The sequence below is a fragment of the Vombatus ursinus genome, unplaced genomic scaffold (assembly GCF_900497805.2).
Source record: "Vombatus ursinus unplaced genomic scaffold, bare-nosed wombat genome assembly UNPS02014791.1, whole genome shotgun sequence".
In the NCBI taxonomy this organism is placed as follows: Eukaryota; Metazoa; Chordata; class Mammalia; order Diprotodontia; family Vombatidae; genus Vombatus; species Vombatus ursinus.
The window spans coordinates 73680982-73690837 of NW_020954569.1; positions in this window are offsets into that span (position 1 = coordinate 73680982).

The following is a 9856-nucleotide window of genomic DNA, read 5'->3' on the forward strand; positions in this document are numbered from 1 at the left end:
TACAACTAAGACCACCACCACCATATCTCCTCCTACAGCTACTACTGCCTCAAATATACCTGAGACCACTACATATACCACAACTACAGCTGTTTCTGAGAGAACTTCAAGTACCACCATAGCTACCCACATAGATCCCTACAGACACTTCCACCATAACTATCCCTGAGGCCACAAGCAGTCACCAGAGAAACTACTGAGACACCACCAGAACTCCTTCTGAGATTATGAGAGTCATCACTATTATAGTTGCTCTTGAGACCTCTACATGAACCTCCCTAGCTACATTTGAGACGATTATAGCTATTGACACTACAACTATACCTGAGAATACTATAGTGACCACTAACTATAACTTCTCATGAGAATACTATAGGTACCACTACAGTTACCACTGAGGCCACTATAGCAATTACCACCACAACTATACCTGAGAACACTTTAAATACCACTACAGCTATATCCTAGACCAATAAATCCACCAGCACAACTGACTATCCCTAAGATCACCACCAAAAGCACCACAACAACTTCTCCTAAGACCATTGGAGGAGCAAGAATAATTCCATTACAATCACAGCTACCATTAGAGTCACACCTAAGATTACCATGGGTACCAGCATAGCTACATTTGGGACCACAACAACCATAGCAACAATTGCACCAACTGATACCACAAGATCATTGACTTAGAGTTGATTGACTCCAACTCCCTTATTTTATAGATGAAGAAGTTGTGACTCAATGAGGCTAAGTGATTTGCCCAGGCTTGCAGCATGTAAGTGTCTGATGACCTGAATACAGGTCTTTCTGAGCAGAAATCTAGGGCTCTGTCTACAAGTGTACTTGGGACCACTATGGTCACATAACAACTGTTCCTGAGAGCCCAAAAGATACTACTACCACTACCACCACTACACTAGAACATGAACCATTACAACTACTACCACAAAAGCTGCACCTCTATAGGCACAACCTGACTTTACCAGAGACTACAACAAAGAACACCATATTAACATCTGCACATAAGACCATAACAACCACTATGAACTCCATAGTAGTATGAAAGGCCACAGTAGCCATCATTGTCATCCCAGCTGTACTGTAGAACACAACTATTCACTCAGCTATACTTGGGACCATTAGAGATACTACTACCACCAAAGTTTCAACTGAGACTATGATGGTGGCCATCACTACAATTAAAAATAAGCTAAGAGTGAAGGACAATGAGTAGAGAGCCCAGTATTCCACTGGTATCCTCTTAATGTCTGGAATTTGAGGAAGGACACCCCCCCATACACACACAATATACTGAAAGAACCTTCCTTACCCCCATTGCAAACTTATGATAGGAAATAGAGAAGCATTGCAGAGGATCAGCAGACATGGACGGATTATAATCTCCATCCATGGAGGGAGAAAATGTCTAAATTGATGAGATCAACTATACCTACATATTTCAGTTTGTTCTTTCAGATAGTTGCAGAAAATAAATTTAGATGTGAATTGTATTTTTAAACAATAAAATATCATTGTTTTTGGAAGCTGTTGTGAAAAAGAAAGGATTTCTGGTTTCCAGTATTGTGATAATGTCTGAGAAGGTGAATAATGCTATGCTTTCATTTGTTTCTTCTGCTGTATTTGGATACCATGTATGCTATTCTTATTAAACTGGAGTTTTTTCTTGCAAAATTCTGTAGTAGTGATATTCTACTTCAACAATTTTAAATTTTATTGGTGTGCATCCATTGAAACAGATCCTAGATTCCAACTCTTCTACAACTGAGTTAAATGGTCTTTGAGAGTTGCTACATCTGGACTGTTCATCACTGCATATCCAACCAGGTGATGAGTATCTTTGTCTTTTGTTAGGCTGGTCCTTTAACAACACACATAAAGTTTATCTCCAGGATTATACTTGAAGCCTTTCCAGCTTAATCATACCTGCTGACAAAGTCTTTGATGGACCAAGGGTCTCTGTCACGTTATACCATAAGGAGGCATGAGAATAGGGCTCTGGTGAAAGTTGGAAATGTTTTAAATTGTACTTCTTGCTGAAGACTTCTCTTGTTATTAGCATTCAGACTAGTAGCTAACTATACATACATGTATATATGTATATATATATATATGTATATATATATATAGAGAGAGAGAGAGAGAGAAAGGCAGACAGAGAGAGGAAGGCAGGGAAAGAAAAGAGAGAGGGAGGGAAAGAGAGAGGGAGAGATAAGAGAGAGAAGGGGAGGGAGGGAAAAGAAAGAGAGAGAAAGAGAAAGAAAGGAGAGGGAAAGAATAAGGAGAAAGTGAAAGAGAGAGGGGGAGGAGGGAGAGAAAGAAAAGAAAGAGGGAGGTAGAAAAGAGAGAAATAGAGAGATTGAGAGAGAGACAGAGAGGGAGAGAGAGAATGAGAAAAGTGAGAGAAAAGAAGAGAAAGATGTGGACAGACAAAACTCCAGTTATCACTTCACAGCAGTAAACTGGGAAATGTTTGGGTTGCTTTGTAAATGGTTTTATCTAAATGAGTATCAGTGAGGGATACTGCAAAGATTTGGAACCAGAGGGATAGAGTTCAAATCTGTTTTACTTCTTATTTATTTATTTATTTATTTATTTATTTATTTATTTTTTAGGCAATTGGGGTTAAGTGACTTGCCCAGGTTCACACAGCTAGTGTCAAGTGTTTAGTCTGAGGCCAAATTTGAACTCAGGTCCTCTTGACCTCAGGGCTGGTGCTCTATCCACTGTGCCACCTAGCGGTCCCCAAATCTGTTTTACTTCTTAGGAATTCATTTGCTCCTGTATAGGTCTTTTTTTTTTTTAACCTCCCCAATCTTCCTTTCCCATCTCTAAAATGAGGAAGTTGGATTAGATAATACCTAAGGTTCCCTTTAGCTCTAAATCTATGATTCTGGGATATTAAGTAATTAATATAGTATTAAAGCAGCCAGGGGGTTAACTTGGTTGAACGCCTGGAATGAGTTAGGAAGCACGAGCCAGAAATAGCTCTAAGGATGCCTCTCTGGAGGAACTGCAACCCCTAAGAGTGCCTAGGAGTTGAGAGGTTAGAATGGAGGGTCTCAGGTCAGGCAAGAAAAATGAAATTTAACTAAAAATGGGCTCAGTTCTTACAGAGCTCACCCAGTTGGGTGGAGGCAGGGCTGGCAACGAGGGTAGTCAAGGATTATCTGCACTGGATAATAACTCTCTACGTGGTCTGCAGGGATGGTTCTGGGGAGGTTCTCTTTAGCAGGAAACATCACAGGGAACAGCAGGAAAGAGTTGTAGCAGAGAAGCTAGTGAGGAAAAGAGGAGCCCCTGCAGGGCAGAGCAACCATGAGGGGAATGGTGCCAGTAATACATGAATGGTATCCTATAAGATGTTAACTGATAGAATCCTCTGGATATCTACAGAACATAGTTGAAGTAGATGCTTGACCTTTGCTGAACTTACCAATGCTCTCTTCTTCTTCAAATTATTGTGTATTTACTTATCTTTTTTCCATGCTATACTTTTTATATGCTGCATGGGCAGCTAGGTGCTCCAGTGGATGGAGTGACAAGAAGTCAAGAAGACTCCTCTTCATGTGTGACCCTGGGCAAGTCATGTAACCCTGTTTGCCTCAGTTTCCTCAACTGTAAAATGAGCTGGAAAAGGAAATGACAAATCACTCCGGTCTGTTTGCCAAGAAAACCTCATGAAGAGTCAGACATGATTGAAATGACTCAACCACAACGGCGGCAGCAGCAACAACAACAACTTTTATATTCTCCAGTAGAGTATAAGATCCTTAAGGATAGGATTTTTGTAACCCGAGCACCTGGTATAATGCCTTGCAAATTGTAGGTGGTTAATAAATTCTTGTTTAGTTGAAAAAATATTTAAAATAAAATCAATGATCTACTGAATGGGAAACTCTGCCTCCTCACCATATTCCCTCAAACACCCCATGCCTATAAGTTATTTCAAAACTGCACCTGGGCTGGTCTGACCATTTTCAAGGTGATCTCAAGTTCATAGGATCATAGGATTCAGAGCTAGAAGGGACTTAGTCATCATCTTGTCCATCCCCTCCCCTTATTTAACCAATGAGGAAATGGCGGTCCAAAAGGATCAAGGGATTTGCTGGAGGTCACAAAACACTAATATTTGCTGCCTCTGTGACTTTAGGAAAATGACTTCACTTTTTTAGGCTAATCTGTAAAATGAAAAATTTATTCTAGGTGACCTCTAAGGTCTCTGCAAAATCTAAAATCCTACAATCCCAGTTTGACTGCTCAACAAGAAAAAAAGGTTAATGTGTCAGTCATAAAGGATTTCTGGTTCAAACAGAATTCATATCCATATGGCACTAGTATATACAGGATACAGAATTATCTTTATTATAGAGGACTAGATGTTATATTGATATTTATTAAAATGGGAGCCTGTCCTTCACTACTGTCTTACACAAAGAGGTGACCTATTCCTTGCAAAGGCAAAATCCATCTGCCTACACAAGCAACGCCATGCCATCTTGTCTTGTCCGGCAAATTTCTCCTTCTATCTTCCTCATCTCTCACTTATCTTCAATCTCTCCCTTATTATTCTCTACTTCCCTACTGCCTCTAAACATGCTTGTGTTTCCTCCATCTTAAAAAAAGCCCTCACTTGATTCTTCCATTCATACTATTGTCCTAGATCTTTTCTTCCTTTTATGGCTAAACTTGAGAAGGCCATCTACAACGGGTACCTCTACTCACTCTCTTAACACTCAACAGTCTGGCTTCTTGACCTCACCATTCAACTGAAACTATTCTCTCCAGAGTTCCTAATGGTCTCCTAAGTGCCTTCCTCAGTCTTCATTCTTGATTTCTCTGTAGCCTTTAGCACTATCAATCACCCTACTCTCCTTGACACTCTCTTCTCTCTAGGTTTTCAGGACACCACCCTCTCCAAGTTCTCCTACTTATCCAACCTCTCCTCAGTCTCCTTTGATGGATCTTTATCCAGGTCACACTCACTAACCATGTGTGTCTCACAGGGCTCTCTCCTAGTACCTTTTCTCTTCTCCCTCTGTAGTACTTGCCTTAGTAATTTTATCAGATCCCATGGATTTAATCATTTCTATGCTGATGGTTTTCAAATCTACCTATCCAGCCCTAAAATATCTACTGGATAACCTAGGATTTAGGTTCCCTGATGCCTCTACTCATCTGGCTCCCTGTCTAGCATCTCCAATGGCCTTTCAGGCATCTCAAATTGGATGTCCCGCAGACATCTTAAAGTCATCATGGCCAAGTCTAAATTCATTATCTTTCCCTTTAAACCTTTCCACTTTCCAAACTGTTGTTAAGGGCACCACCTTCCTCCCAGTCCTCCAGCCTCAAAACCTAGGTGTCATCCTTGGTTCCTCATTATCTCTCATCACCATAACCAAACCAGTTGGTAAGGAATGTCCATTTCATCTTTGTAATATTTATCAAATACACCCCCTTTTCTTCTCTAATTCTGCCCTCTTGGTGTAGATCCTCATCACCGCATACCTATACTATTGCAACAGTCTTCTGGTTGGTCTTGCAAACATAAGTCTCTTCTCCATTCAGACATCAACATAACTTTCCTAAAGTGCTGGTATTACCACATCAAACCCATACCCTATAAACTCCAGTGCTTAATAAATGCTTATTCATTGACTGAGTATAGCAGAGACAGGAGGCACCTATATGAGCCTGTCTTTTAATCAATGTGGAAGCATACACTTAATTGGTTTTTGTTCTTTGACCCTTAAACATCCTAATTTTGCATTGTTGCCCTGAGCATGACTAATTTTCCAGGAATTGATGGCATTTGGATTCTCTCAGGCTGCTTCAGGAGTTCTTTATTAGACCAACTGGGTCAAATCTAGCACATAGACCTTTTAAGAGTTTGAAATAAATGGGTGGTAGTTGTAACATATGATAGTTCAGAAAATGGGTGGCATGTGACTTAGCTTTAATTTGCCACAATTATTGTCATAGATTCTGTTTTTAACTTTCCTCATCTTACTGATACTTACCAGGGTTTAACCCTTTTGGGGGAGTTAAAGCTTATTAATGGATGCCTTCCTCACTCTTGGAATTTAGGTTTGAGAGAAATGTTGGAATAGAAAAACCTGTGAATATTTGTAACACAAAATTCTGTTGGTCCCTTGTCCACTTTTGCTTCAAAACTCTGCACTTTCCAGTGTTCGTTCATTTCTGCTGACTAGGTAAATCTTGTAGAAGTCCAGTACTGGGAAGGAGGGTGTTCCAAGCTTAGAGATGGAGGCAGGAGAGTGAATTGCATGCCCAGTTTGGGGAATGGGTGTGAGGGGTGGCAGAGGGTAACTCAGTTTAGCTGAAGCATAAAGTACATGGAAGGTAGTAATATGAAATAAGCCTGGAGAGGTAAGGTGATATTTCCCCCCCCACCACCCCACCTCTTCTCATTTCGTGGAGAGGTTTGAATGCCAAGCAAAAGAGTTTGAGTGTTACTCAGATGCCAAAATGGTGCCACTGGAGTGTTTTTTATTTTTGTTTTTTGAGCAGAGTAAGAACCAGATCTGGGCATAAGAAAAATTCTGCTGATTATGGTTTGAAGGATGACTTAGACCCAAGAGTGAGATGAGAAAAAGGAGGCAAGTAGACCTGCTAGGGAGCTCTTGGCAACATAGGCAGGTAGTAATGAGATCCTTTAAGGGGTTGGTGGAAGTGAAACTATAGTTATCCACTTTTGCATAAAGTTCATGGCAAAGCATAGTTTGGATTCAGAGCGACTCGTCTGGAGTGTTCTGCAAACCTCAACTGGTATGGGATGAGCTTTAGTGTCCTGTTTTGCTCACAAAAGTTGCACGATGTCGTTTTATGTCAGTGCTCCTTAGAATGATGGAATGTTAGAGCTGGAAGGGATCTTAAGATCAGCTAAATCATCTCCCTCATTTTACAAATGGAAAAACTGAGCAGAGTCATAACAAGGAGTACAGTACTTGTATTTGAGGCAACTTCAGTTAGGGAGAAGAGGGCAAGTGAGACTACAGAGGACAGTCCTACCATCAGATGCAGCCATACCAGGAAAGGGGGTGATCTGTCCTGTGCCTCAGAAAGTTCACCCTATACTCCTATATGGATTATGGGAGTTAGGTTCTCAAAGAGGAGCAACATGGTAGTGGGAACTTGGGGGGTTAGCTCAGGGATATCCCGCTTAGTAAAAGTAGGGGAGAAGAAGCATGTTCCTTTCAGGATCAAATGTGGTAATATTTGTAAAGCACTTAGCGCAGTGCCTAGCATACAGTAGGTGCTTCATAAATGCATGCTATCTTTCCCTTCTCTCCCCTCTCAGAGGAAACCAAGTTTCCATGGATATTGGCACACTGGGACAAACACTTTCCTAGTTATAGCTTTGAAATTTAGTCTCAGAAAAGTCACACTTCTGGGCAGTGTTGTGTGGTGGAAAGAATACTGATTTTTGGAGTGAGAAGACTTAGATTTGAATCATGCTTCTACTATTTTACTACCTGTGTAATCTTGGGCAAGTCACTTAACCTTTCTGGGCCTTACTTTCTTCACCTATAAAATGAAAGGGTTGTATTAGAAGGCCTCTAATGTCCTTTCCAGTACTAGATCAATGATCCTATGACCTTATGAAATCAAGTCTCTAAGATTCCTTCCAGCTCTAAATCCTGTGACACATAAGTTAATCAGGACAGTGCTGGATTGTTGCAAGCATAGGCTTTGCTGAGACCAGCAGAAGGTAGCAGTAACTTGGATAAGTGACTGACATTCATTGCCCGAAGCTTAGCAATGTCAGTTATGATAAAGATCACACTCCATAAATATCTATCACATACTGGGGAGCCAGATGAGTAGAGGCATGAGGAAACCTAAATCCTAGGTTCTCCAGGCAAGCTATAGGCCTCTCTCCTCTTCCCTCTCCTTCTAGCCCTGCCCCTGAAGAACTAGTTGCTCTTGTGAGTAGCTCTCTCAACTGCCAAGCCTGTCTTCTCACCATGGTCCTATGGCCACTCCACCCCTCTATCAGAGTTCTTGTCCAACTGGGTTACTAACCCACACTACCATCAGTGAGTCAATCATTAAACATCTGTTACGCATCTATTTTTACAGGGCATTGTGCTAAGTGCTCTGGATACAAAGAGAGGCAAAAGATAGTCCCTGCCCTCAAGGAGTTCAGTGTCTAATAAGGGAGACAGCATGCGAACAGCTATGTATAAACAAGCTGTATAGGATAAATAGGAAATTATCAATAGAGAGAAGACACTAGAATTAAGAGGGACTGGGAAAGACTTCTTATAGAATGTGGGATTTTAGCTGGGTCCTGAAGGAAGCCAGGTGAGAGAAATTATTTTCTATTATATTAATAAGCAATTATTAAATTGGGATCCAGGCTTTTCTTTTTTTAATTCCTCATTCAGGGACCAGAGACCATCTAGTCCCTTCCTGAAAGGCATGGATTCTAGAGGAGATTGCCCTAATCCTTGGGGTACAGGCTCCTCAGTCTTGGGTAGGACCCCACCCAACTAAGAGACTTTGATTTTGTTTAGAATGTAAACAGAATCTGACTTGGGTGAATCTCTGCCCCAAAGCAATGAACTCATGGCCTTGTACTCCTCCATTAGAGTTTGGGGTGACCCAGCTCATGAAGGAGAAGACCAACCAGAGTGGTCTGGCTAGAGATGGATTCTTTTCTCCAGATTGTTGGAGGTGGCTGAGCCTCCTCATTTAAACATCCATCAGTCCAGGTTGATTTCATTTAAATATCCATCAGTCAAGGCTCATTTCTCCTGTCAGGGGCATTCCTTTTCAAAGAAATATTGAAGGCATTCAGTATCTCCATTTGTTGTCTATAGTTATGGAGAGAAACTTCTGACCATCAATTTATTATTTATTAGCTACTCAGAAACTGTCTCTTGGGTTTTTCACTCCTCACACAGGGAAGTTGGGAGACAGAGGTGAAGAGGGAGAGCATGCTAGGCATAGGGGACAGCTAGATAAAATGTGTGGGGGGGTGAGAAATGGATTGTCTTGTTAGAAGAATATGACCAGTGATCGTGGGCAATCAGCTGGGAAAATCATTGACAAAGGGAACTCATGACCAGCCATCCCAGGCCAGGAGTGAGCTAATCCTTAGATCTTCCCTAGTCGTTGTCCTCCCTCTGCTCTACTTCTTCATGACATTCTCTGAGAACTTACCTCTGTTGTGGAGCAGGGGAAAGATGTGTGGATTTAGAATTAAGGCCCCCAGGTTTGAATTGTGTCTCTGCATTGTCACAGGTCTAACCTTGAATGAATTCCTTTACCTCAATGTACTCTTCTGTGACAGGAGAAATGTGAATTAAGTGGCTTCCAAGGCCCTTTTCACCTCTCAATCTATGGTCATGGAATCCCAGACACCTTCCCCTAAGCTTCCTTAGCTCTCTGATAATCACTGAAACCTAGTTTTCTCCTGAAGACATATCACTTGGTATCATCTCCAAGACTAATGTCTCCTCTCACATCCCCTGATACTTATAGTTAGCAAACCATCACTCAACAATCGCTTCTCTTCCATTAAATTTTATTCTAGTTCCCAGATCATTATTGCTTTTCTTCATGGATCTACAGGTCATTCTTTCTCCTACCAAAGAAATTCAAAACTTGATCTTCTCCACCCCAACCTTTATCTCTTTTCAACACCCTGGCCTGCCAGTTCTTCAACCTCCTCAAATCTCATGACCTATGCATTCAATCTACCTCAACCACACACAGGAACATTCATACTTTAGGACATCACTTTTCATGGGACCTCCCTCCCATCTCACTATACAGGTAGACATTCTCCAGTTCAATTAAGTTTGCC